Consider the following 27846-nt stretch of genomic DNA (forward strand, 5'->3'; position numbering starts at 1 on the left):
CATATTACTGGCTAATAATTAGATCCAAGGTTTTTTAAAAAACAAAAATACAGTGCCCTATATAATTTTTTGTAGAGTTATTTCTTTCCATTTTTATGAGTTGAGTGGGGGGTTTTCCCATTCCTTGGTCTTGTGAATCTCCTCCACATTGTAGGAGTTCCTAAACATAATAATTTACTGGATTGTTTTAACTGGTGGAAATACATCTCATTGGTCAAAATATTATCAGGTCCCCTTCCCTTCCCTTCCCTTCCCTTCCCTTCCCTTCCCTTCCCTTCCCTTCCCTTCCCTTCCCTTCCCTTCCCTTCCCTTCCCTTCCCTTCCCTTCCCTTCCCTTCCCTTCCCTTCCCTTCCCTTCCCTTCCCTTCCCTTCCCTTCCCTTCCCTTCCCTTCCGTTTATTTTTTGACAGCATTAAAGATTGCAAGATTGGTTATGTGCTGCTTATGTTTCACAACTATTTACTACTGTGACTTTAATCTTGTCTGTCTTATGAATGGCCAGTTCTGAACTTCATTTTTCTTCACAGAATTATTTCCCAAGGAATTTACCTAACCATAGTTTACCAACATTCTCTTTTTCAAAGTTTATTGTGACTACTTTCATATTCTTCTTAATTTCACTAGAATCAGTGAATCACCTTTTCATTTCATAAATTTTCTGCCCCCAAATTTGCCAAAGTTCCTTTCCAAGTAAATCAATATATATTGACTGTATCCAATTTATTCTCTTTTTCTTCCAAAATAAAAGCTCTTTTCCCCAAAACGGTCCAAAATAGAGAGATTTACATGAATAATAGGAATTGACTGCTTTTTTTTTTTTTCCATAGTACAAAAGAAAGAAAAAATTAGTGGTATTGAAATTTGTTAAACTTCAAGGTAAAAAAAAACGTGTTTTTTTCCCCACAATAAACACATTGCAGAACTCACTCCTGCTACATATTGTCAAAGCAAGGAGTCAAGTTCACAGAAGCATTAGATTTAAAAAATATGAATGATATAAAATACTGGGCTTCAGGGAAAAATTTAGCCACTGTCAGGTCTTAGAGTAGGCAATTTGAAAACACTCTGTTCATTTCTTTCCCTTTCTCCCTTCTTTCTTTCCAGAAGTATCTGGGGTTAGCCACTGTCAAGATAAGAAAAGTGAACTCCTAAGCTGATCCAGTTCTTCTACTTTCATGGATAACTTTGGCATTTAGCTTGTCTGCAAATTCTTTCTAGTCTAAACACCAGTAAGTAAATTCAAACCATAAATAATAAAAACATTGGCAGGCCAAAAAAGAATTTGAGGAACAACTTTCTAACAGCAAAAAAAGCTAACAATAAAACCGTCTTCAGACCATAAAAAAACCCAGAAGTCTGCCAGGGAATCTATGGAGCTGATAGATGGTAAAGGTGCAAGAGGGAAACTCAATGAAAATAAAACTTTAGCAGTTAGAAAACCTCTGAGAATTCCTTGTGCTAAGGTTCACTCTTGGGGAGCATAAAGCGAGTCCAATACTTCCCTCTTTCAATGAAAAGGAGAAGATAGAAGAACTGTGTCAAACAAGAGCATAAATTAAAGATGTTTTAGAGCCTATGGCTGAAATTAGGAAGAATTAATCTCTAGAACCATTCACTCAAGAGCTCAGAAAGATCTCAACATGTTGCTGGACTCTGGTCTGATACTCACAGCTGTGCTCCAGCTCAGTCCCAGCACAGCAGCATGAGAAGAGGCAAATGTGGCTTCAGTTTCTGAAGAGCCCCAGGAGACAGTCTTGACACCATGGGTCAGCTCATTTCTGTACCAGAAAAGGTGGTAGCAGCAGACATGAGTTATCCTCTGAGTGTAAAGGAGAGGAAACAAAGCATGGGGTTACCTTGACAGTGGACAAAGACTACAAGAAGGTACTCAAGCATCTTCGTGCTGATGCAATTGAGTTTCAATGAATCTAAAGGAAGATACATTGGGAAATAATCCTAAAGGTAAATGAAATAGCAGTAATAGAATAACAGATAGCTGTTACTCTTCAAAAGGAGATTCTGGAGATGGTCTGGCTTTTTTTTTTTGCAAATCTCATGCCAGTGCTTTACTACAAACACTTAAGTGCTGACAGCATATTAAGGAGCTGTTACATGGGCAGCCTCTGTCTCCGGAAATCCCTAATCCATGATGAGAGTAACATGATATTCCAGGAAAAACACTGTTCTCTTCTTGCCCTGGGTTTATTTGCTTGGTTTGGGGCTTTTTTTTTTTTTTTTTTGAATCTACTACTGGCAACTATTGGACAGAGGACAACAGTCTAGATGGATGTTTCATCATCTCCAGTACAAACATTCTAATGTTCACATGAATTATCACTGGATTTGCAAGCTCACCCCAAATTTACACTAAGAAGCAGCCATCAAATTCCCCACATCATATAGTGATGTATTCCCCCCGGAACCTTTTCTGTCTTTGGTTGAATATTTCTTGAGTTACCTGAAAATTTATGGCCAGATTTTTAAAACTGCACATAAACACATTTTTTTAATCAGCTAATGCAGCAGATAAATTCATGTTTAGGCACCTAAAACTAGAGATAAAAACATGCTTAGGTGCCTAAATACCTTTAAAATATGGCCCTACACATCTTTGAAGATGATGCCAAGACTTCTGTGGACATCGTTAACATAGGGCTGAACTTCAAACATATTCAGCAGGATTCAGATAATGCACAGAGCCCATCTTGGCACGAGCTCCTCTTAAAGGTTAAGAACTAAAAAAGGAAATTCTCCTACAGAGATTATGCAAAGAAACTTTTGGGAAATAGACAGTTTTGGGGCCCTCCTTTATCTTGATGAATAAGAGCAATGAAAAACAAGGAAAGACAGATAAGGAAACAGAGATAAGAAAATAGATAAGAAAAGAATGCCGAAGCTTTTAATATTTACTGCCATTAGAAAGCAATATGCCACTGGGAAAGTGAAAATATTATCTTTCAAAAACAACGCCTTGCACTTTTTGGTTTTTTTCTGACATGATAGAAGCACCTGAAGAAATACTCACTTATATGAAAGAGCATTAACCTACACAGGATGGACTCTACAGAAGAAAACTTGGAAGTTTATTCCTTTTTAGGAAAAAATAAAATGGCAGATAAGGAAAAAAATGTAATTAACACTTTCTTGCAGATCTGAATTGAAGCAATCTTTGACAAAAAAAGTTATCATGACCAAATTCTATCCTTTTTTTTTTCCCTAGATACATACCTTTTTGGAACAGAACATCAATAATAAGCCATATTTCATTTAATTTGTATGCAGTGAATACTAATTTATTTTTTAAAATTCATGGTTTTCCCAGGATCCAGTCTCATTCTGCATTATGAAAAGGGATTACATCCCTCACTGAAGACTGTGGTCTTCTGGCACTAATTTTACTAATTAGTCTGACTTCAGTCTTGAGTCAAGATGATCTGTGACCAAATGACTTTTAGGAACGCTTCTGCTCCCTGAGTCTTGCAGGGAAAGTGCCATGACGAATACCTCCATGCCTATGGCCCTAAAATCTGCCACAAATTTACTTTTTAAAGATTTCAGTAATAGCTTTTTACAAATATTGCTATTTTTCTGGTGGACTAAGTCTGGTCTGTGATTGTGCTCTTTCACTTTTGACTTCCACATTTTGTTGCTATTTATAACTGAGAAAAGCATATTCTATTGTCCTGACATAGAAACATTCTTCATGTAAACTATGGAGATGTAAATGAATTCACATGGGGTTTAGCCAGTAAAATACATTGAACATGTATTGTGCAAGATGATGGGCATTTTTCTTACATTAAAAGTCAGCAAATATACTCCTCCAGAGATCACTCTGCTGATGGAGAATATGCTGATAAAATGGACTAAAATAGCACCAGGAGGAACAAAGGTATCTCTCTGTAAATCAGAATCTGCTAATAAACCTGAAAAACTTGAAAGATTTGTACAAGTGAAATCAAGAGCAATAGCAATGTGCAGTGGTACTTAATGTGGTCAATCACTTCCACAGCTAGACCTTTGTATGTATTTGACTGACTAACTGCAATTCTCTGGCTACGACTTTCTTGATATTGAAACTGGGTTTTATTTTGCATTTTATTAGTCTTAAAGCAGCTACATAGTTGCAGCTAAATAATTATTATGGGTTCCATGTTATTATACTGAGGAAAATATATTCTGATAATTGTAATGGACTTTTGATGTTATTTTGCTTATCAGCTGCACCATTTTAGTAGTTTTCCACATCTGTATATGTGACACTAGTTATGCTCAGGAAATGTTAATTAAAGAGAGTTTAAAATAATATACATCTCCATAGCATTTGCAACAACAAAATATGTGAACGATCTTCATTTCACATTTCTTTACATAGTGATGACCTCAGTTATATATTCAAACAAAATTTTGTTCATATTATTTTAAATTTCTAATAAAAGACTTAATTCTTTTGTCTTTTTGTCAATGTTGGTTTTATTAACCTCAATTTTCAAACATGCTTGTTAAATAGCAGTTATCATGAGGTTATGTTAATGAAAAACAAACACAATGCTTCTGTATATTCCTGACTGGAAAATAGTACAGTATCTCACCACTGGTAAATGCTTTCCCTGAGTTCCTTACTCATGTTTTTCCCCCAATTTTTTATATAATGTAATTAAAATGAGTCCTGAACTTAAAATATAGTGCTTCTTTAATAAGGTTGATTGACCTCAGGAGAGTATCTAAACAGATTTGGCACTTTAACACTTGGGGGAAACTCATTCTTGGCTTAACTCTTGATAGATACACCCAAAGATGTGTTTTGTCCTTTTATTTTGCAGAAATAAGTTGCACTGATTTATCCCTTTATTCAGTTTGGAATCATCCAAGACTTAGAAAGATGTAGGAATATTATGGACTATCACTTTAAATCCCATTCCACTCAAAAATCCTTTGAGTAAAGTAAGGCAACTAAATTTAAAGTTTAAAATAAGACAATCCTTGCAGTAAAAATCAGCCACTTATCAGTATACTTCCATGCAGCTCATTTGGAATTCAGAATTTGGAACACAAATTTAGAATATTGAACATGGCATTATTCATTACCTGGCACACAGTCATTCAAGGCAGTTAGCCAAACAAGCTATCTCTCTACTTACAGGTGAAACAACATTTTTGAGAATCTTAAAAATTTGAAAACATTCATAAATCAAAATGTGAGCATTTCTAAGAGGGAAGCTAACATCATGCCAATTTAAAGTATACTGGATATGGAAACAAGTCAGCAGTTTAAAAGGATTCTCTGACAGGCACTTCCACTTATTCAGACAATATCAATTAGTGTCTGCAGAGCGGACTTACCCACAGTGATATTTCAATCGGTGTGTTTTCCAGATGCAAAGACATTCTATTAAGAGACTCTGTTTTTCCTCTCTTTGTTTTATACTGCTTCAAAAGGAACAATTAATAGTGAAGGTTAGGACATGAATGGGAGTATAGAATTGGTGTTTAAACAGAAGTTAGAAAACCTGTCAGGTCTAGAAACTTTTCCAGTGATCATCACCACTCTTCCCAGGGATTTTTCTCTAACAGCAAGCTATTTTCCTCTTTTTTCCATGGCTGTACACAGTGAAGTGTGGGACAGGATTGCAGTGGTGGGAAGGGGTTGTGGAAATGGGTCCAGGAGGGGACAGAGTAGCCTGTTCCCGGGGGAAGGGCTGCCTGCCTGTGCCTCAGCCTCTGCGCTGCTTCCAGCCCCTGCAACCTCGTCATCTGGGAAATGAGCAGCATTTGCCAGGATGGTAGGTGGCATGGCTTGCATGTATCCAGGAGGAGCAGTCCCACCCCAACAAGGTGCTGTACACCCAGGATCTTCTTCCCTCCCTGTCAGCTTCTCCCAGCACCACAGAGTTTCAATAAAAGGAAGGGAACTCGGGAATTTGAGGTGAACACTTAGTCACAAGACTGATGGCACTAAAGCCCAAATGGACTTACACAAAGTTGTGATTTCCAGGGTGGTCACATGCCCATGCAGACAAGGAGATCCAGAAATAAACTGGACCTGAGGCATTCTTCTGTTAAGGTGCTGATGCTCACTTGCATCCTCTTACCAGCAGCTTAGTCCTGGGTGAGAGTGAAGAGAGCCCTCTGGGACAATTTGGACAATTGCAGTGGTTGAATGAACACAAGAACTGACTAGCTTAAAAAAGTAAGCTGTTACACTGTTCAAGTCTTTATTTCTGCCACTGTATCTGTTTTGGATATGCTGAAAATTTCCACTTCACTTATACTGTCATGATTTCAAAGACTTTGAGTATTTTCAGCATTAATATTTATATGATTACAATGTTCTGGCATTCATTTTTCATCCTTTGGTATTCCATTAAATAAAGAAGGCATGGGATCTTAAAGAGTAACCATCCATCAGGAATACAGAGCAATTGCATAAGGTTTACATGATCATCTATGCCCTATGGCGAGCAATTATTAATTATGATAAACCCCCCATCAGTGCTTAAAAAATATATTGATTGTAATATCTTTATGAGAAAGTCAAAAGCTAACCCCGATGAATAAAATATACCTGCTTTAATATTATCCTTAGTGGATGATACAGTTTATGATACAACAACAAGACTCGGAAAAGTAGTCCTAAATTCAGGACTAAATGGGGAAAAAAACCATTCGCAACAAGTAATTAAATCACATCTGCAAATATTATTCTGTCTGCTTGGATCCCCATGGAATTCAGCTGGATTAGTTCTCCTTCACTTCCTGTCCTAAACATTTGTTTTGTGTTTCTGTCTCCTCTTAAATAGAAATTGCCTTTCACCTCAATGGATGCCAGCATTTCAGTGATGCAGGAAGAGTTTCACTTGTGTATCCTATAGAAAGTCAGACAGAAACATAAGGATAGATAAATGGGTGTGTGATGTGTTCATCAGGATAAAAAAAATAAAGTTAATATGTCTGTGCAATACTTCTACCCTGAGTTGGATTGATATCAGTAGAAAGGGGCATAGCTGCTGTAATTTCAATAGAGCTAGACTGGTGTAAACCCTTCTATGCCTAGAACTCAATATTTATATAGGTCCTTTGACTCAAAAGGATCCTAAAGTGCCTGGTGTTTTAGTAAAAATCTCTTATCTGTATCATAGATGGATGAATAGTACTTAAGGAATACATTACCTTAGAAATTAACAATTTTTCATCAAATATTGTCTTCAACAAGTAATTTTATGAGGTGTCAGAGTAATTCTGAGTAGTTGAATACTATACATACTTGAATAAAGAATTCAATAAACAATGGTAATATTTACCAAATATGTGTTCAACTATTATAGTCCTTTAAAATGTCAAGAAGTTTCTATATTAAGAGATACTAATACAGCTCTAATGCTGACCACCTTTATATTCTATAAGCATTTCCCTATCCCTGCCCTCCAAAGGAATAAACATCTGAACAAAGTCTTCTATTCTCATCTTACAGACCAGAGATCCAGGAATGTGAAATATAGACACAGATTTTTTTTTTTTTTTTATGTACACAAACTGAGAGTAAGTCCCTTCTAGGAAAGTCTGTTTGTTTGCAGTCAATAAATGACAGTAAATAGGATCTACATCCACCTCTTATTCACTGGTTCTGTCGAGGTCCTGACAAAAAGTGGGTGCTTCAAATCCTGCTGATTGTTCCCCACTCAGAGATCCTCTGGTGCTCCTTGTACACCCAGGGTGCACAGCCTGGCTCTGTTCCTTTCCAATAGCTCATCTCACCTTTTCTTTTAACCTCCACTGATGTAACCTACCTTTTGTAAAATACCGCGGTGATTATCCCTTCAAACAAGAAAATACCAGTCTTCTTTTAAAACCCAGCTCACTCTGAAGGGTTTAAACACTCATCCAACTGGCCAGGGGAGTAGAGTGGCTGACTTAGAAAAGGTGGGATTGAATTTTTAGACATTGCTTAAGAAAAAATTCTGTACTTAATAGTGAGCAAAATATAGAAATAGATCTCAAATCAGGTCTTGGAAGGGAGTCCTCCCACTTCTGTGCTCTCCCTCTCTTCTTGTCTTCTCCTCTTCTCTCTCTCCCTTCCCTCTCACCAGAGAAGTCATGTTTTATTTTATTAATCTTCTATACCTTCAGCAACAGACAAGATCAAATCCATGCCTACAGTTATGTACTAATTTCTGGATCAGCCTTCTTCCCTACTTACTGATACAGACAGTGCAGAATATCTAAATAAAAATGTCCCTCTGACATAGACACAGCTCTTTTCTTAAAAGCATAGTTCTTTAATGAAGAAGCAGCAAGCAAAGTTGCTAACCTCTTTGGGATCCTACACAATGAAGGGTGCCTTATAAGTTACTATGATTGGTACTATGATTGGTACAAAAGCCTTTGCAGTGTCTTATCCCGGACAGATTCTCACAGCTCAAAAGACAAGGATATATTCCCTGTTTTAAAAATTGTGATCTACCATGATCATACCTAATTTAATCTTATTGGGAGTCTTCTGCATACATTTAAATAATGATCAGATCTTCCTTCATCTTTATCTTTTCAGAGTGCTCATGCAGCCAGAATGATATCAAGGTATTAAAATTCAAGTGTTATTCTTTTAAAAACCAATTTTTCTTTCTCTGTAAGTGTATGGTTTAATTCTATGTAAATTAATTTTACTAGGGAAAGCATTTTTTTACTTCAAGTATCTTTTAAATGCTTCTTTTTACACCCAATCTGCTGGCGAAAAAATTAGAAAGCAAACAAATTAGATGATTTTCAGTGAAGAGACAGGATGCCTAAAGAGCACAGTATATAATTGGAAGAGCACAGGAGAATGTTTAAAATAAGTTCAAGAACAGTGATAAGGCTAAAGATGATGTTATCTGTTGGACAGAAGAAGCCATTAACATACACCAGAGTGTTTTCAATCACTTAATCAGAAAACCCTTTTCTTGAGCACTGTTTCTTGTCCGTGTGCCATGAACAAACATAAATATTTTGGATTTCCTGCATCCTTCACTCTGATAATGGGCTCTTAACTATAAGCCCTTCCCACCTCAAAGAAAGAGCTAAAAACAAATGATAAAACATGAACCCTTGAGATGATTTCTAGACCAGAGGAGTTACAGAATTCAACTGTATGTTTGAAATAGCCTTTTCATTGCACTGCTAGTCCTAGCTCAGTACGAATGTAATTTAATATGAGACAAAAGGAGAATGGATGGGGATGAGGATGAAAATGTTCTCAATGAGCTAAAAGGACTAAATTATCACTGACTGCAGTGGTGTATGTTCAGCAACATGGAAACAAAAGCTTAACTGTTCTACTTTTACAGAAATAGAAACAAATAAAAATTCTACTTTTCATTGAAATAACATTTAATTTCATAGAGGTAAAATTAGAGAAAGACAATCTTGTGGGTTTTTTCCTCTTCATACACATTTGATGTGTGTGGGAAATGTTCAGAAGCTCAGATATGTACTTATTGTAAAGAAGATCTTTGAGAGGGCTTGAAGATGTCATTGTTTCTGCTTCTGGAGGTTTTTCCACTAGTTTCTGATTATGCCATGGAAAAATTTAGGTGATATTAGCTCTTCTAGATAGAAACAACAACTGGATGATTTCTGTAGCTGTACAACTCCATCAAAGCTTCATTCACATATTCACTCCTCTTCTTCCTTACAGCTGCATGGCAGTCAAGTCTTTACAGCATTGCATTACCAAATACTGCACCAGGAAAGGGCAAAACAGCATTCACTCTACATCACAGTATATTATCAAAACTATCCCAAGTTTGGCAACAGCAGTAAGGCTTCAGGGGCTGTTTTCAGATAATTCTGACACCGCTGATGCAATGTTTTCCTTGGTCCAAATGAGCTGTATCAGTCATTTGAATTATAATGAACTAGAAACTCCACAGTGTGTTTCAACAAATAAATCAAAGTGGAATACTTGGGCATCAGGTGAAACTAACTTTAAGTAATCGTTACATGGAAAAAAGTAGATGTGTTTTAAAATGGTTTTGTAATGCTTCAAATGACCGGGAGACAAATTTGTTTGCTGTGTTACAACACGTAACAGGAACAACACACCATATAGTAGATTGATCACTAGTCAAGATTCAGCTTCTCAGAAGTTATGTGAAAATAAATAGTGCCAAATACTCAACTGCTGCAAGCAGCAACTGTGTACGGAAGAATACCAGTTCACATCTGGTAAGAATCTGGCTGTTGCACTAGTTCAGGAACTGAAAAGTGGTAATTTGCATGGCTTTAAAGTCAACACTTTAAAAATAAAAGAAAAGGTTTTTTAAATTCTGAATTAGATTACAGGAATATAAAATACATATAAACGTATAAACAAACAAAAAAGGGATATTCTGGCACTGAAAGTAACAGAAAATAATTGCTCAGTTCCATTAAAATATTTGGATTGCCCCTTGAATAAATATGCAAAATCTGCATTTTACAGATGGCATGTAATAGTTATCAGTTTTATACCTAAGAATAGGAGGTCATTTTTTTTTGCCATCACAGAATGTGTTTATGGGTTCACACTTGTATTCTACATAAAAACAAACAAAATTTTGCATACGTGAAGAATGCTGAAAGCAGAATTGAGTTGATTCAGTGGTTTTGGTGTATATTCCCTTTGCGTATGTGAGGAGGGAACAGGAAAATATTTATGACATTTTCCACTTGTTTTTCTTACAGGTGAAATGCATTTTTATAATAAAAAGGTGATTTTTTTTTCTGTGGTAACTGCTAAGGAAATCTGATGGCTCATTAGAGTCACTGTTTTCCCTTCATAACCATTTCTTCTCATTACTGAGAAAACTGCCACTAATCAAATGCATTTCTGAAGCACTACAAAAGGATTTGGCATTAAATTTCAAGATAATGGTTGTTAAGTGCGGCTTCTTTCCTTCTTAGGCTTCATTTTAGTCCGTTACTTCTTTATTCTTTTTCTGTACACTGGAAAATGAGCAGCGTTGTTATAGTGTGGGACACAAACACAAATCAAACCTGTTTACATATGATTCTGATTTTGGGGGGAGTTGGTTTGTTTCTCATTTTAAAAAATGTTGGTTGAATCACATCAAAATCTCAAGACAATTCCAAGATGAACTGACTCTGAGAGTAAATGACCTCTTCATCTCAGTGATAAAGTTCCAGCCAAAATATTCTCTCGGCCTGAGACGTGATTCATTAGAAATATGTGCATGGTGTGGAGCTCTACTTTCTATCTGGCAGAGTCCAGCCTGCAGACTGATAAGAAGCAAATGCAAATGTCCTGATAAGAACTGAATGCAAATATTTATGATATGATATTCCCTGGGAATTATGTGCAGATAAAACAAAGTGTATTATTTTCCCGCTTCTCTTTCAGGTTTGCCAAAATGCCCTTTTTCGCTTTCGGAATTTGCATTTCTTCAAAATTGATTCGGCTTGCGTATTATGTTAAGCTATTTGTTTGCTAAGGATGGTAATTAGTTACTGTAATTACAGCAATGACAGTTGCTAAATTGTTTTTAAAGCATTACAGTGAGCCTGTGCCAGAAGATTGCAGTATTTTTTTGGATTTAAGCAGAGGCTGGAAAAACTCCCACTCTAAGGCCAGCATGGGATTTTCAACTACAAAGCTGCTTTTCCTGATTGAAATATTTTTTTTAAGAAATCATTAATTTGCATTGATTGTAAGTACTAACTTTAAATTTTGGTTTATTCAGAGATCACAGAAATATTAGTGATAGTGGGCCCTGTGGGAAAGGAGATACAAGGGGGACTCCCATCGTAAATAAAAGTGAAAGCTGATAGCAGAGGAAAAATGGTATAACTATTACTCTGAGCCTGTTAATTAAACTCTTTAGCTTAGTTTTTAGATAAATTAAAAACAATTTAAAAATGCCTGATTGAAAGTCATTCCTGAACTTTTCTGAGGTGCTCAGAGCTAAGTAAGAAACTCAGAAACAACTATATTCACCAAGTCCTTATTGTATAGCATGCTCTGTGTCAAGACAGAGCAGAAAAGGGAAATGGACAGCTCTTGCAAATAAATTCACAGAACAACAAAGTCAAATAAAGGTTTTTTTCTTGTGGTGTCTTGACATTTTAGTTATTGCTTTTCATTTTTATTTACAGGCTAACACTGGACACTTGTATCCTGAGTATGTCCAGGGTGAATATTTGATGATAATCCCAGAAAGCTCCAAGTTTCATCCTTTCCTCCTTCCCTCTAGCATTTCCTCCAAAGGAGTTATTGTCACAGCAGGAAGAGTGTGCAGCTCAGCAGTGGAAGAGCCCCAGGCATCATAGCATGAGCTCTTCCTCTTCCAAGACATGTGGTCTCGGGAGATTAGCTGCTGTGTGTGTGGGAACCCTAAGGCTTTCACCCATCTCTTCATTCTGTTCTTCCTTCCACTCCACCCCCGTATAATCTCATTCCCCACAGTTTATAGGAATAGACATAATTACTGCACTTTTCTTCCTTCAGAGAAAAGGCAGCTTCCTTTGAGGCTACAGTTCAGCTCTGTAACCGGGAAGAGCACCTGTAACCCACCTTCCATACCCTTCATCCCTCTCTCGGATGCCAATTCACCTAAAGCCCTGATGCCTGAAGTCCTGGGATTTATTCTGAGATTCCTCCCACCCTCAAAACCAGCCTCTCCTGGCTGTTTCTCACCATATCTTGATTCCTCTTCTGCCCAGCCCTGCTGTGGCTGCCCATGCGCTGCAGGCAGCAGTGTGCAGAGCTCGCAGGCAGCACACCCTGCTGCACTTGCCTGGGTGGGCTGGAGTGCACACATCCACCGAGCCTGCTGACGCTGGGTTTAGGTACACAGCCGTGTTTGCTTCATGGTTTGTAGGCCTCTGCTTTCATTTTGACATAGAATCAGTCTTTCAAAGGTGCATTGTGCTCTGCAGTATCATTTATCTAGTTACCATTTAATAGTCATTTCTAGACAATTAACTGAATATCCAGTTCTTGCCCCAGAACACCAGCTTGAATAAGATACTGTCCTCTTGCTTACACAAAATGCCATTATTCTGATGACATACAGGTTTTATACTTATTTGGAGAAAAAAAAATCTGTTCTGTATTGTCTCTATGAAGTAGCTAAAGATCCAGAGAAATGCAAGTCTCATGATATCATCAGATCATTCAACACAGGGGAATCTTGCAGTTTCTAATCATGAGGGAATAGCATGCTAACAGCTCATGAGAAACACATGGTGTGACATTCTGAGGTCACTTTTCTATCCCATATATAAACTTACAACAGTGGATTTTGACTGAGCATTATTGGATCAAAGAACAACTTCAGGAAACATAAGTTAAGATTCAAATATCAGCTAAGTGATTGCTTAGCTACAGAAAGAAAAACATTTCTCCTGAAGTGAGAGAGTTTTCTTGTCCTGAGTTTCAAAGGCTTATTGCTTACAAAGTTTATTAGCTTATATTTGGATTATACTCTTCACTTTGAAACTCCTACAAAGGATTTACTTCCAAGGCCCTCCACTAGCTGCATAGACAATATATCAGGACATCTGCTGCTAAGCAGATTTGTATCTAATTTATACTTGTATTTGGATGATAGTGTCTTAGAGATGGATGAGAGATATCTTCAAGCATTAATTTGGATCAAACTTTATATGTCATTTTCATCTTAAAATGGAAAACAAATTGATAGTGCGATCATGTATGGTATGTCATAAACTATTCTCAGAATCTTTATTAGAGGAGCTATGAGAGATGAATACAGAAAACCTTAATTATCATTAGGCTTTCCAATAACTTATAAGTACTGATAATTCAGTGAGTAACACATCTGGTAAACATTTAGTACCATTTATTGACCTTTTAAAAATCATCATATAAGATCTAATCAAGCAAATGAGAAATGTTCATACATTGTGTCTCTTATGGAAAGTGACATACTATCTACTTTGGGGCTCTGAGAGCAACCCAATGGCAGAATATATTTATATTTAGCTTACATAATAGACTAGAAAACGTGTTTGATTACTGCAAGAGTAGGCAAAACTCTTGCTTACTGTAAAATGATTATAAAATTACCTTCTACCTCTATAATGACTTTTTTTTGTTTTGTGTATATATACATACATATGCAATGCTATCATTTGCATTATACATTCAGAGCCTTAAACTGTACTTGTGAGTTCAGCAGATATCATAGTGCTAGATGCACAGTGAGATGCATAGTGAGATGCAATGTAAAGCACAGAACACTGATATACATATTTGCATAGACACACAAAACATAGCAATCTACTTCTTGAAATCAGGACCAAGGCTGTGGAAACGGGCATTGGTCCAACTCAGAGGTTAGCACAGCAGGTTATAAAGGACAAATGCAGAGTATATATTGCCAGCTTGATTTTAGAGCAAAATCAGCCTTGCAAGACACAGATTTGATTTTTCCTGAATTTCAAGAGAGTCACTTGGTCAGAGGAGAGTCCTGGAGGAAGGGGAATGTTGCACTGTCTCAGTAGCTGAGGCTCTCATGGAGAAACTGCATCTGAAATTCATCCTGAGTGGGAATGAGAAATAAAGGGACTCATAAGAGATGGTTTGGGATTTTCAGGAAGGAATACTGGGGAGAGAAGGAGAGAAATGCACAGCTAGTTGTTTGAGGGGATGGACAAAGCAAAGGCTGAAGGACAAAAGAGGAGTGTGCAGAGTGGGTGTGATCCAGCTGACAGTTTCTGAGTGGCCTGAACCAAGCAGGGAAGCAGAAGCAGACCTAGGAGGACTCACATGGTTGTAGCAAAGTGCTTTCTTCCTTGCTTGTGACTTCTCTGCACTTTGACCCAAAAATTTTTTTTCTCTGTATAAGATTTTATTAATTACCCTAGTTTGGAATACACCAAAACTAAAATACAACATTTTAAATTAAAAGCCCTTTTTGAGTGGGGCTTTTCACTTGCAGTGAATAAAATCTAGGCAGAATACCTGATTACATTAGGATTCTGTTATACTCCTTTCTTGGATTTCTGTTTCGTTTTGTTTGGTGTGTTTTGGGTTTGGTTTGGATTTTTGTTTTGAGATTTGCTTTGTTAGTTTTTTTCCTGGAAATTCTCATCTCCTGGAATCAAGAAATAACAGGAATATACTCATTAAAACAGAGTCCCAGACCATGCAGAGACTAAGGAAATCTTGAAATTCACCCAAATGAAAACCAACAAGCTCAGAACACAAAAAAATTCACAATAAGGGGAAAAAGTCCTTAATGGTACCCTTTGAAAAATCTTGTTCTTTTTAAACTTGTCTCAGGCTTTTTGCAAACTTGAGGTTGCTAATGCTTTACCTGTTTTATTCTGTACTGTCTAGGGACTGTGAATACAGAGTATCATAATACCATGAGAGGAATTTTTACATTCTCAGAATAATAAAGCAAATTTTTAAATAGATTTCACTGATGTGATGCATTGTATTGGGTGCTGTCTTCCTGTGTGAATCCTAGCAATGCTGGAGATTGAAATCCCACACAGCATCTAATTAACACCAGTGCTCTGGCTATAATAAAAGTTCAACAGATAGATACAATGCCTAGAAATGAGTGTTTGTTGCCTAGCTTAAAATACATAAAAGGATGAAGTTAATAAATGATTGCAACTCTCTCACTTGACCAAGGCCAATAGGCCCTGATTATTATAACTGTTGATTTTATTCTAAATCAAAGATAGAAAAATATTATATCAACACTTAAGGGTGAATTTCTGTGCTGTTATTATATTCTAACATGAGAAAATACAGATGCCTTGACTCTGCCCAGGTGTCTGAAGTTGACTGTGCTTTTGCTAATAACATCTCTTCCTGCAGTTCTTCCTGCAGTGCATTGCACAGGTTTGCTGGAACTGATGACCGATCAGGGACGACTGAAAAAAAAGAGTGTGGGTCATTATGAGTGAACAACCTGTCGTCAGCCCCATGGTGAGCCAGTGACTGGATTCAGCTGTGATGGGGACAGGGCGAGGAGCAGACTGTAGAGTCACTATGGGATCATTTCCCCAACTCGAGTAGGTCACACTAATGGGATTTGAATGGGGAGGAAGGAGTACATGCCCCTTTTCATGCATCCACTGTAAATCCACCACTGACCCTGCTATAACTCTTTGTTGCTACATTATTGCCTGTGATCTTAACTCCTCGACTCTTGAAATCCATCCTGTGTGCTGCATGCTGTCTGCTTCAGCCTTCTGCACAAAATTTGAACTACAAAAAATTTGGCAGGAATTTTCCACTTGAAGTCTTTTTTTTCCTATCGTAGAATCTTCCAAATGATTAATTTAGGTGCTTTTCTCATGTACACCACAAAGTGAAACTCAGCTTTATTATGATTTTACTGCCATTCCTCATCCTGTGATATGGAGCAAGAAAGAGATGCCTAGGTAAGAGGGAAGAGCTATATCTTCTCTAACCTAAGAAATTCTTATTATATTTTTCTTATGCTAAATGCTTTGAAGGAATATGTTGAATTTTATGAGTTCTCATCAATATACAAAAAGAATTTCAGTGGCAGGCTGTTAGAACACACAGGTGTGTGAGATTCACTGACTGGGACAGAACTGCCTTAGACTGCCTTGGCCAGAGGAGTGGAGAGTTTCAGGTTCCCTGCCAGTTGACCACAACTTAGAGCTGCCTACACAACTTGTTTCTGCTGAATCTTGGATCCCTGTCAAAGGCAGGAAAATGGAAGTTCTGCAGTACACAGTATGAATTGTGACTTTCTAGACTTCTATCCTTCCAGCTTTGAGACAGAGGATTTTCCCAAATCAGGAGACTTCCCCAGAATAATAAAGACCTTTCAGACAAGTCAGGTTTCCCCAGCTAAGTCCCTTTAGAGAGAGACAGCTGCTGTGTCTTTGGACTGAGGACAGTGTGGTGAGTTTCCAGGAACTAGGATACCTGCCGTCTGTTGTTTTTTCCCCTTGAGAAATATAATAAAACATAACATCTTACAAAAAACCCAAGTGGCCATTTTCTAAACACATGGTAGATCTCTGCTTAAGATGAGCATAGTCACTCTTCTGCCTCTATTAATTAGATTCTGCATTAACTATAAGAGAAGCTTAGGCACATTAAGGTCCATGTGTACATCTGCTTGTAGAGTCCTGAATTTAGGTGGTATATCTTAACATATAGATGACACCTCAATAATAAGTTATATCAGCAATGTGTAGATATTTGCCACCAGTTCCCTTAGCACAACACTATTTCAAATCACATAAAGGAGAATTGACATTTAAGACACACTTCACAGCTTCATGTAACAATTTGATAGAAGATGTCCATTTTGCTTATTTGAGAGATTTTCAATTGTTAATGTAAAGAAAAAAGTGGTAAAATAGAGTAACTTACGAATGAAGTGTCTAAAGAAAACTCATGAGAGATTTTTTGCATACAGGTATAAGGAAAGTACACCTAAAACTTTAAGAAAGTTAATTGCACATTGTGCATTTTTGTAATGTGCAATGAAGACATATCTACATATGATAAATCAAATAAATTTCGGTATGCATAACAATTCATCATCGGAAGAGTAGGGATCAGAATTATCTGAGATATTTCTACAGTCTGTTGGGTGACTGTATCCTTACAGTTTAATAATGACTTATGATTAGGATTGTGCTACAAATACAAATAACATTTGTATGTGAGTAAAACACATCACAGTTTAGGAAGGAAAATAACCTTTCTGATCAAATGACTAGCAAATGAGTGTATCCAAATCCAATATTTGAGGAACTCTGAAATATGTATGATGTGTTGACACAAACCAAGTGCTTGCTAGCACCAATTAGAAGATGGCTCTGTTGTGTTCCATTAAGATGAACATGTCCTAACCACAAGTCCTAAAATAGTCTCAAACTCCATCAAAAGAAATTAATTCAGTCCAGGTGCACCTCTTTTCCAATAAAGTTTTGATGGTAGATGATAGCTGGTAAATATAAATTAGCTGTACTGGATCAAAGACCAGCTGTAATGATGGGGAGAGAAGAATGGCTGCATTCATCACGCCATGAAGTGGAGAGAGACATGAAATGGTGCTAGTTAAGCTGAGCTGAGCAAATATGAAGAGGAGAAAAATGAAAGGAAAACTAAGATAGAGAAGAGAGCTTATGAACCATCATGTACAATCAGTATCCATATCTTGTTAAAAATATTTTAGAAAAGTGAAAAAGCTGGTATTTCCCAAAGCACTCTGCAGGTCATTTTAGATCAATTTTGTTTCTTTGTGCTGAAGCCTCTCAAAACATTGTGAAAAGAGATTGTAATCCTAGTTTGGTTTTGAATTCTTGGATGTTTTAATGTAATACTAACTTTTTATCAAAATATGAAATCCATGTAGAAGTTATTGATAATCTTAAAGGCTTTGCTAAGTTTAAAAAAAAACCTTATTGTATTGCTTTCATCCACTTGTAGATGAAAGCAATACAATTTTTACAGAATAAGGAAAACACATGGACTCTGGAAATTTAAGCATTCTGTATTTTCCCAGATGAAATGCATGTGATTTGTGTGATTTTATACTGGAAGGCAAAAATATCAAATGGAGGCTTTTCTAATGTAACAATTATTTAGCACAACTAAACAACCCCTTTCCCACAAAGCTCAAGATGCTGTTGTAAATAGAACTTGATTTTTTTCTGGCTCTTTTCACAAACTTCATTAATCTTATGTCAGTAATTCACTTTTTTCAAGAACCTCTCCCTCTGGACAGAAGTTTACTTCCTCCTGAAGTGCCTGATGACTCAAATGTATTGTTTAGGACTACAAGCATTAAGATCCAGTCTCTGAGTTCCATTAAGTCTACAGCCACAGGCATCAGAACTTGAAGAACATTGAGCACGTAAGGGGAATCAAAATTGCTCCAGGCAAATGCTTGGCCCCTTGTTGGATATCAAAGGCTGAAAAGAACCTGATGTTTTTCTGTAATGGTTAGAACTAAGCAGAGAAGGTGCTTTCTGTGGTAAGGACTTGCCCATATTTGCACTGTCTAGTCACTAAATATGCACTAAATGTATCTTATCCTTACTACAGTAAATATATATACTAGGCATTGCTGATTAATGTAGAAAGTCACGATCTCCTTTCTCCCTTTTCTGCACACCTGACTGCTGCTAGGATTCCTGTGTTGACTGAGGCAGAGCTAGGGAAGGTTTTACTAAGTTTGTGCTTCATCAACCTTTGCAGAAGGGACCATCTGAGTTTATATACTGCTTACAGAAGTGAGGTCCTCTCTTATCCTAAAATTGGATCAAATAATTAAAATAACAATAATACTCATTACTCAGTCCATCAAGCTCGCCTGAAAGATATATTTTAGCATACCTGATGATATTTCAATTACTGTTTCAAATGCTCTTTGAAAACTTCAAAGTTTATGGTTTTATGCAGTAATTTATTTGGCTTTTCTTTAAGAGCTATGTTGAATAAGGACACAATGAATCTAAAACTAATAGATAATACATTTTCACACTTAGGCAAAGCAGTTTAACTTCAACACACATGTGAAGTCATTGAAGGTTTTACTTGTAGATTTCTTTGTGTTTATGCCTACATTGTGAAAATGCTCTGCTGATGACTACCAGTACTGAAGAACAGACTGGTTCTACCCAGGACCTTGGACCTGTAAGCTGCCTCATAGAATATCCAATAATAATTTTCATGTTAAATAAGCCAGAAGTGATTTACATTCCTTAATATGAGCAAGTGTTGAAAAAGACAAAATAGAGCTGTTAACTAGAAACCTCCTTTGTTGACAGCAGAGAAGTACTTAAAGGGGCTAACTCTGCCTCTGATTACCTATTAAATAAAGAACTGTATTGCTTCTTCTGATGAACTATTCAAATCTACCTGGAAACAGTGCAGAACTATGTTCATGGTATACCATATTTATAAAGTGACCGTGTTTTCCAGTTTTACGAAAGATTTCTACTATTCAATAGATATTGCAAGACTTGAGTTTCCTTTAAAAATTATGGTGTAAAATTTGCTGCATACCAAGTTTGCTGCATACTAAGTATTTTGTTATATTAATATGTTTCACTGTAGTATGGCTGAGGTAGCGAAACATAAAGACAAATTTTTTTTATAGCTATAAATAATTTCCCAGTACCTACATGCTAGAGTATTACATATGCTCTAACACAACAGAGATAAACTTCATCTGCATAATATGATGCGAATTATTTTTTCTGTCAAGTAGTTTTTGATCAAAGTTAAATCAGTAACAACATCATTTTGATGGGTGCAGACTCAAACAGAAGAGCAATAGCACGCCTAGACTTCATGAGGCTTATGCTCTACATACCCTAGAAGACAATTTCCATTGTTCTTGTCCTGCCTCCTCATAAAATGAATCAAGCTATACCTATCTGGTGGTATTTAATTTCCTTTAACCATTGCTTTTAACAACACTGATGAAACTGCCTCCTTTGAAAATAAATGTTCATAACTGTCTTGGCACTTGGATATTTCAATTGCCATTACAGTCATAATGGTCTAAAAGTGTAACTGAAACAAAATTTGTGAATTACTCAAAGAAAGGTTGTGCAACTGGAAGTATGCCTGTTTTTTTCAGCTACATATTAACTTTTATTAAAAGTTCTCTCTCTCAAAGGGTGCTTTTATGCACATGGACATTGATTCTGCTCTCTGGTATCTTCCTCTCAGGGGCTCTGACTGTATTTTCCCATCAACTTTCATACTGATATAAGATCTTCATTCTAATTGTCTCTTTCACAGCTTTTCTCATAGAACCATGGATGAGAAATCAGTACATTTTTTTCTCTCTGTTTGGCAGTGCTTTGCTTATAAGGAAGTATCTTGGAAGTCCAGGTAATTGGATGAAATTTAGAGCTAGCTCAAGGCAATCCTAAATTATGCTATCAGGGCTTCCATAGGGCCAAGGTGTGGTTAAGAATTTTTCCACTGCTTCTAGGCCATATGAGACCTCACTTCATCACCTACTTACATTCTAAGCAATGAAAACCCCCACCTTTTTATCTGAGAAAATACTAAACCAAGTACATGTAAGTGAGAGATGTGATTTTCACATAATGACTAGCTTATAAAGGCTCAATGAACAAATTATTCTAAAAATCACTTAATCACTGGTAATGATCACCTCAAATGTGATCAAATATATATTTAAAATGTTATGGCATCTATTGAGAACATCTTAACTGACTTGGATAAAACAGGTAGTTCAAAAGAGGGAAATCTGCATATACTTCTTTCTTAAACTGGCCAACATTTGCACTGTCAGCTTACCAAGTTACCATCTTTCTATTGAAGTGAAATGCACAGCTTGAAAAACCTACTTCTCTTTTTTGCTGAGAAAAAGATCATTCTGTTGGTTAATAGTAATCAGAAGTCATTGAAGTGTTTACTAGATGGCTAAGCAATGAGACTTACTAATAGCTCTTCCTCCAGAAAGGGTTATCAGCCTCTGCTTCACTTTCATGTTTTGTGTCTTTTATCTGAAAAGCACTTTTTAGGCCTACAACTCATGACAAACATAATGAAGGTCCATGCAGATTTCAGATTTCTAATCAACTCACTTAATTTGTCAATGAATGCCAACCTATCATATCTACTTAATGTATAGCATGCTTAAAATAAGCAGAACTGCAGTGTATATTAACACAAAGGGGGTATTTCACTGCCAAAAAAAGACTGCTGTACACAAGTTTTTAACAACGTGTTACTGATTCCCAAATGGTGTGTTACTGATAGGAAAACTGGCTTGTATAATGGCCCCTAGAATGTGCAATGCAAAGCTCTCTTGCATTTGTGGAGCATTACTTAACTGTTTGTCTTATAGAAAACAAAGAATTCCAGACTAGGATTCAAAATATTTGGTATCTAAAACCTTTTATTGCTGAGTTAGTAGGAGCTAAATCATTTGCCAAAGGATGCACAACTAAAGAAGGAATTGCAGACCTTCCAGTGCTGTAAAGACCTGCAGTTATCATAAATGAGGTTGAAGCTGTGCCTTTCATATCAAAAAGATTTGGGGTACATGAAAATGTCCTGGTTTTGTTTTGGAACTTCCACATTGCTATAACTAAGAATCAAGTTTTAGCAATGTTTCTAAAGCATAGGAAGGGCTGTTACCAAGTTGATTATATGCTTCTAAATTTCAAAATGCTTCTATCTGAGCTGCTGACTGAATATTTGCGTCAAAGACACAGTTAAAATTTTAAAACACATACTGGACATTCATGTGATCTCTTTGAACATTTGTGAAATTAAACAGAATTACTGCAGGATTATATTGGTAAAGAAAGTACAGAAAATCTCCATATGGCATTTTCTGCATGTTTTAAATGTAAGCACTGCTTTTTACATATGCCGTTCTTGTCAAATTGCTACGTAGTTCTGCAGTTAGTTTGAATTTCTGCAATACCATTGTGTATTGACAAATCCATATATCCTGTGTATCTGGCCATAAGTATTGAAATGGAAACATAGGTTATACTTCAAGAACACTTTTCAGGTAACTAATTGTCACTCGTGTGCAGGGCAGGAACAGGTGAGAGGCAGGATCATAGGAAAGGCAAAGAAGGCTTTATTCAAAAGAACTACACCGTTTTTATAGAGTGGTATGATAGATTCTATTCTATTGGCTAACTAACAGAAATAGCTTTCTCACGCACTGTCCTTGAGAGGAACAGAAAAATAAAGTAGAAAAACAGCACTTGCAAATTGTTTATAGTCAACAAGTTATCACATCTTTCCAGCTCCCTAAAACTTCTCACAAGCCACTGTGAGAAACGCTTGCCGTTTCTCTCTCTCTGTCCATGGCATCCACAACCAATTGCTATAATTCTTGCCTTGGAAATGAAAGTTTGAAAATCAAAATGGTTTAGACACAAGCTTAAAAGTATGGTTCCAAACTTATTTACCAAAGTAATGCAAATCCTTTGTTAATTTAGGAAATTTCTTACTACATGAACTGCCTTACTGATTTGGACAGACATGGTCACGTAAGAAAAGCCAGTCAAAAACAGTAGGACACAGGTCTGATTAAACACTCAGGATCATTGTGGATAAGCAAAAAGCTTACAGCAGACTCTTTCTACTCCAGGCAATTTTGCCAAGGAGCTAAACTGTCCTCTTTCAAAACACAAGAGCCACAAAAAGGCACAAGGATGTGAACGATCACATCAGTGCAAGGCTCTATCTGAAGTCCATGCATTTTGGCATTAAACTTCGCTTTTCTATTGTCTGTGACTTGGAAAAAATTGTGTAGTGCCTTAGTGTCTGGCTTCGCGTTCTGTAGATGAAAAAATAACTCTTTTTCTGCTATGTATTGAGATGCACGATACTAATCCTTGTAGAACAATGCCAAAGTCTTAGACAAAAACAAATTTGAAAGTGCAAAATATTATTTCAAGGACAAAAGCTTTCAATAAATTATTCAACACATATCTTATATTCACACCACCCACCAACACAAATAATTAATGTATTAATTATTATGTACTTATCATAACCACTTTTTTTGTCATAGTTTAATACCCAAAATGAGTTGAATATGGAGATTTTTAGGAAGCTATGGTAAGCCCCATCATGCAATAAAACTTCTATTCCCAACACCTGCCCTTTTGCAGCAAGTGCTCTTCTTGGGGTTTATGGCTGGCCAATAAATAAATTAAAAAAAAAAAAAAAAAAAAAAGAACAAAAGATAGGAAAACTGTGAAAATTAACAGAAATGCAAACCAAGAATATTAAGCCGATATTAGAATTATCTTCAAAGCTTGCCTGTTGGTATTACTGGCCTTTAAGCATACATTTGCAAGTTACATAAAGAAAAAAACCTCTCAAATGGCTGTTCCAAACCCTAATTGTTGTAACTTATCCATGCATTCCAGCAAAAATTTTCAGTGCTCTGCAGAAATGTTTGTTCACTTGCTGCAAACCATGTCACAAATCTTCACTGCAACAGCTAATATTTTACAATTGATCAAATAAACTGGGATATGTATTCTAAATATGTGACTTAATGAAAACAACTAAAAGATTTATGCTCCATTTAATGTACTTAGCTCAAGTCTCATGGGATTGCCAAAGAAGATAAAAACTGCAACATGGGTTAATGCTTAGTTATCTTTGGTTAACTTATATAGCTTAGTAATCAAAGGACATGAAAGGAGAACCTTTGATAAAAAATAGCCTATTTTAAAATTCCACAAAAGACAGCTGCCTTTAAATATAATACAATTTAAACTTCTATACTTCCAAACAAGAGCTCATAGCTAAACTTAATTTGCAATTTATAGACAAGAACAGTATTCTTAGTTGTTTGGTATCCTATTAAATGTAAAAATCAGTTTGGGGAGAAAAATTAAGAATGTGAAATTATAAGTAGTGGTAAGAAATATACATATTTTCTCCTTGTCTTTCACTGGTTTTTACAAGACAACAGTGGAAAGCAAGAATCTGCAATGTAGAATGTAACTAAAGAAAGATAAATAAATAAATTATAAGTAAATAGCCATCTAGGTCTCTGTCAAATTCCCAATATTTTGCAAACTCAAAAAGAACTAAAAAAAAAGTCTTTGTTTAATCCACTGAAGAAAAGTGTTATTGATTTTTATAATTATATCCCCCTTGGGGGTGAATATGGCTGTTGATGTAAAATGGTCAAGTTGTATAACACTGCTGTTACAAATGTTAAAACAAAAAGTATTTAGTAAATAAGAATTACACCAGGCTGCTCCTGTGCTTGAAAGCAAGGTGCAAACCCTCTCAGGGTCCAAGGAAGACAATCTATTCTAAATCTGATTTCAGTATCCTTAAAGGCAGTGTTTGTGCTCAAACAAGACATCCAAATGCATGTTACTAAGTACCAGTGACTGAAAGACTGCCTGGGACTGGAAATTTCAGATACTAAGCAACAGAGAATGTCATATTGCAAGAAGAAAATAACTAATTGGAACAAGATACTTAAGGTCAGAAAAATAAAAGGAAACAATTTCTTTAAGGGTATTTTGCTCTTCTGGAGAAGGGATGGGCAGGTTGGTGTAGATACACCTGTATCTATTTGATGTCTCTTTACTGCTTGTTCCTGCATACCTATGGATCCTACCCCACCTTCATTTTTGCATCTCACTTTCCCAGAGATGATATGAAATTATTATTCTGCTATTACTCCACAGTTTATTTGCCCTGCTTAATAGTAATATGTTACTCCAAATCACATTAGTGACTGCTGAAATTTGGTGCTTCCTGTCTAATACAATTTTTGTAATTGAGAGATTTGGGAAATCCAAAAGGAAAAAAAATCTTTGTAAAAGCTCTAGGGCAGTGCATCTTGCAGTACTTGCTACAGAACTCCATAGCTGTGATTATAAAAGGATGGAGTGGAGGAAAAAATGCTTTCTGTGTGTCCAAGCAGACAAGGAGAGACGAGAGGGCATGCTGAGAGGCTGTATGAGTAACACTAGGCTTCCCCCTTGATAGCTTAATGTCAGCAGGGCTGGTCTTGTTGAAATTAATCCAGTCACAATAATGGCATAAAGACATGCATTTATACCTCTATTGACTTTTCACGTTCACAGGATAATTGTTGTAACATTTTCTTAAAGGCCAAAGACCTTTTGATGATAAATATATCTCATTACATGGAATTTTATATGTAATCATCATATGAATCTCAGTGAAATTCAATGGATGCATTTACCATATGTTAATCCTAGCATAACAAGCCTTTAACCTATGTGACTTAATTATAGGCATATCATGAGATTTACTGTAAAAAAAAGTTGGGATTTTTTCACTCACATTTGCTTTTAAAAATCCTTCCACTTCTTTAACTCTTTTGTGAATTTCCTATCAAAGAGTTCATCTTCTCTGCTCCTGACCTTGCTTGAAGGTAAATCCAGGGATGTGTGATACCACTATTTGCTCAAATGTTGTGCAGATAGGCACGGCTAGAGAAGCTTCTTATTGGAACTTTTGAATAAGCCTAGGCCTGCCAAAGACTCTGTGTTTCATTTGAAATACCCCTCAATTTGTATAACTGATCACTTCTGATGAGATTTTTCAGCCAGCAGTGAGCAACAGGTACATTTTCACTGTATATGAACATGACATATAGAACAATGCTTAAGCATTCCTGAAAAGGAGAAATATTGATACCAAGCTCTCTTAGTAGTCCAAATATACATCCAGTTAGAAATGAGTAGCAGATGCAAGGAAAAAGTGAAGAAAATGGGTTTATTTAGATTACAAAAACTCAATTTCAGGAGCCTATGCTGTGGATACATGTGAAAATATTCAAATGTATTCCCTGACTTCTGGAAGAGGGATGGGATCACAGAATCACAGAATGGTTCAGCTAGGAAGGGAAGTGTGGAGGTCATCTGGTTCAACCAAGCTTGTCAAGTAGGGACACCTCAAGCCAGTTGTACAGGACCATGGGACCATGTCTAGGTGATTTTTTAATATCTCTGAGGAGGGAGACTCCACAATCTCCCTGCACAATCTCTAAAGGTGCTCAGACATCCTCACAGAAAAGTGTTTTCTTATGTTCAGGCAGACACTGCTGCATTTCAGTTTGTGTCCATTACCTCTTGTCCTTGTCACTGGGCATTATTGAAAAGAGCCTGGTTCCATCTTTGCACCCTCCTTTCATGATGCATGATGAAATTGCCTTAACTTGCATAGGGAAAAACAGTGTTGCTAGCAAAATCATTCGATAATCAGAATTCTGTGGTTTTGATGGGAATTACACAACTAGAGATATTGAAAGCTAGGTATAAACTTTCAGCTAGAGCTTGTCTATGTGACCTTCATTCTGTGAAAGTTGTTGTACTGCACAGTCTCTTGAGATGTCTTTCGACCTTGCAATTCAGTAATTCCATTACTCTTTTTAGTTTCCCCATCCTATTTCTTTTGACCAGCCTCAGTTCGCTACTGTCACTTGATTATAGACAAACTCCTGGGAGCCAAAACTTTTTACAACTAATTCTTGTACCATATGGATTCTTAAAAATATAAAGACATTTTATTATTCTTTCAAACATATACTTCAGTATGGCAGAAAATAAACCCCATAAAAACAATGCTTCTTTCATGAAAATTCATATGATAGTTGGAGCCATATATTTAGAATAGATCCCAAAAAGTCTTAATGAAATCAGGATAAAGTCCTGGTATGTACAGAATTTACATGAATTCAAGTTTATAGTGTAAAGTGGTATTTAGTCACTGGGCTGTAATGGTCTACATAAAGTAATTTCTGGACTATTCAGGGACAATCACTCATTGTGTCCAAAATTTTGTACAGTATGGGAGAGGTTCCAAAGGACTGAGAATGGTAAATACAGTAACTGTTTGGTTTTGTTTTTTGGTTGTTTGTTTTTTTTTAAGCAGAAGAAGAGAATCTTTGAATTATAGTCTAGTTAAAGACAGCCAGAAAGACACACCAACAAATCATTAAACAATCCAGCTGAAAGCACCAAGAAGATAGCAAGGTGAAAAGAAACAGCCAGCATAGATTTGTCAATAACAGATCACATGAATCTAATTTCTGTCTTTGACAGGATGACTGGATAACAGTGTAGCAGAAGGCAGATTTGATAAATCCTGACTTCAGCAGGTCTTTCAACACAACTCTGCATATTGTTCTCATAAGCAAGAGAAATGTGGTCTGGATGATTTAGTGAAAAGAGTGTGATGAAGTGTTTGGAAAATAGCACCCACCACAATGATTAGTACAGATTCCCTGTCAAACTGGAGGATATTTCAAACAGAATCCGCTAAGAATCCCTACCGGTGCCTCTGTTCTACTATGATTTTCACTGACAATCTCAGTGGTG

The sequence above is a fragment of the Melospiza melodia genome, chromosome 1, assembly GCF_035770615.1.
Source record: "Melospiza melodia melodia isolate bMelMel2 chromosome 1, bMelMel2.pri, whole genome shotgun sequence".
NCBI classification, from domain to species: Eukaryota; Metazoa; Chordata; class Aves; order Passeriformes; family Passerellidae; genus Melospiza; species Melospiza melodia.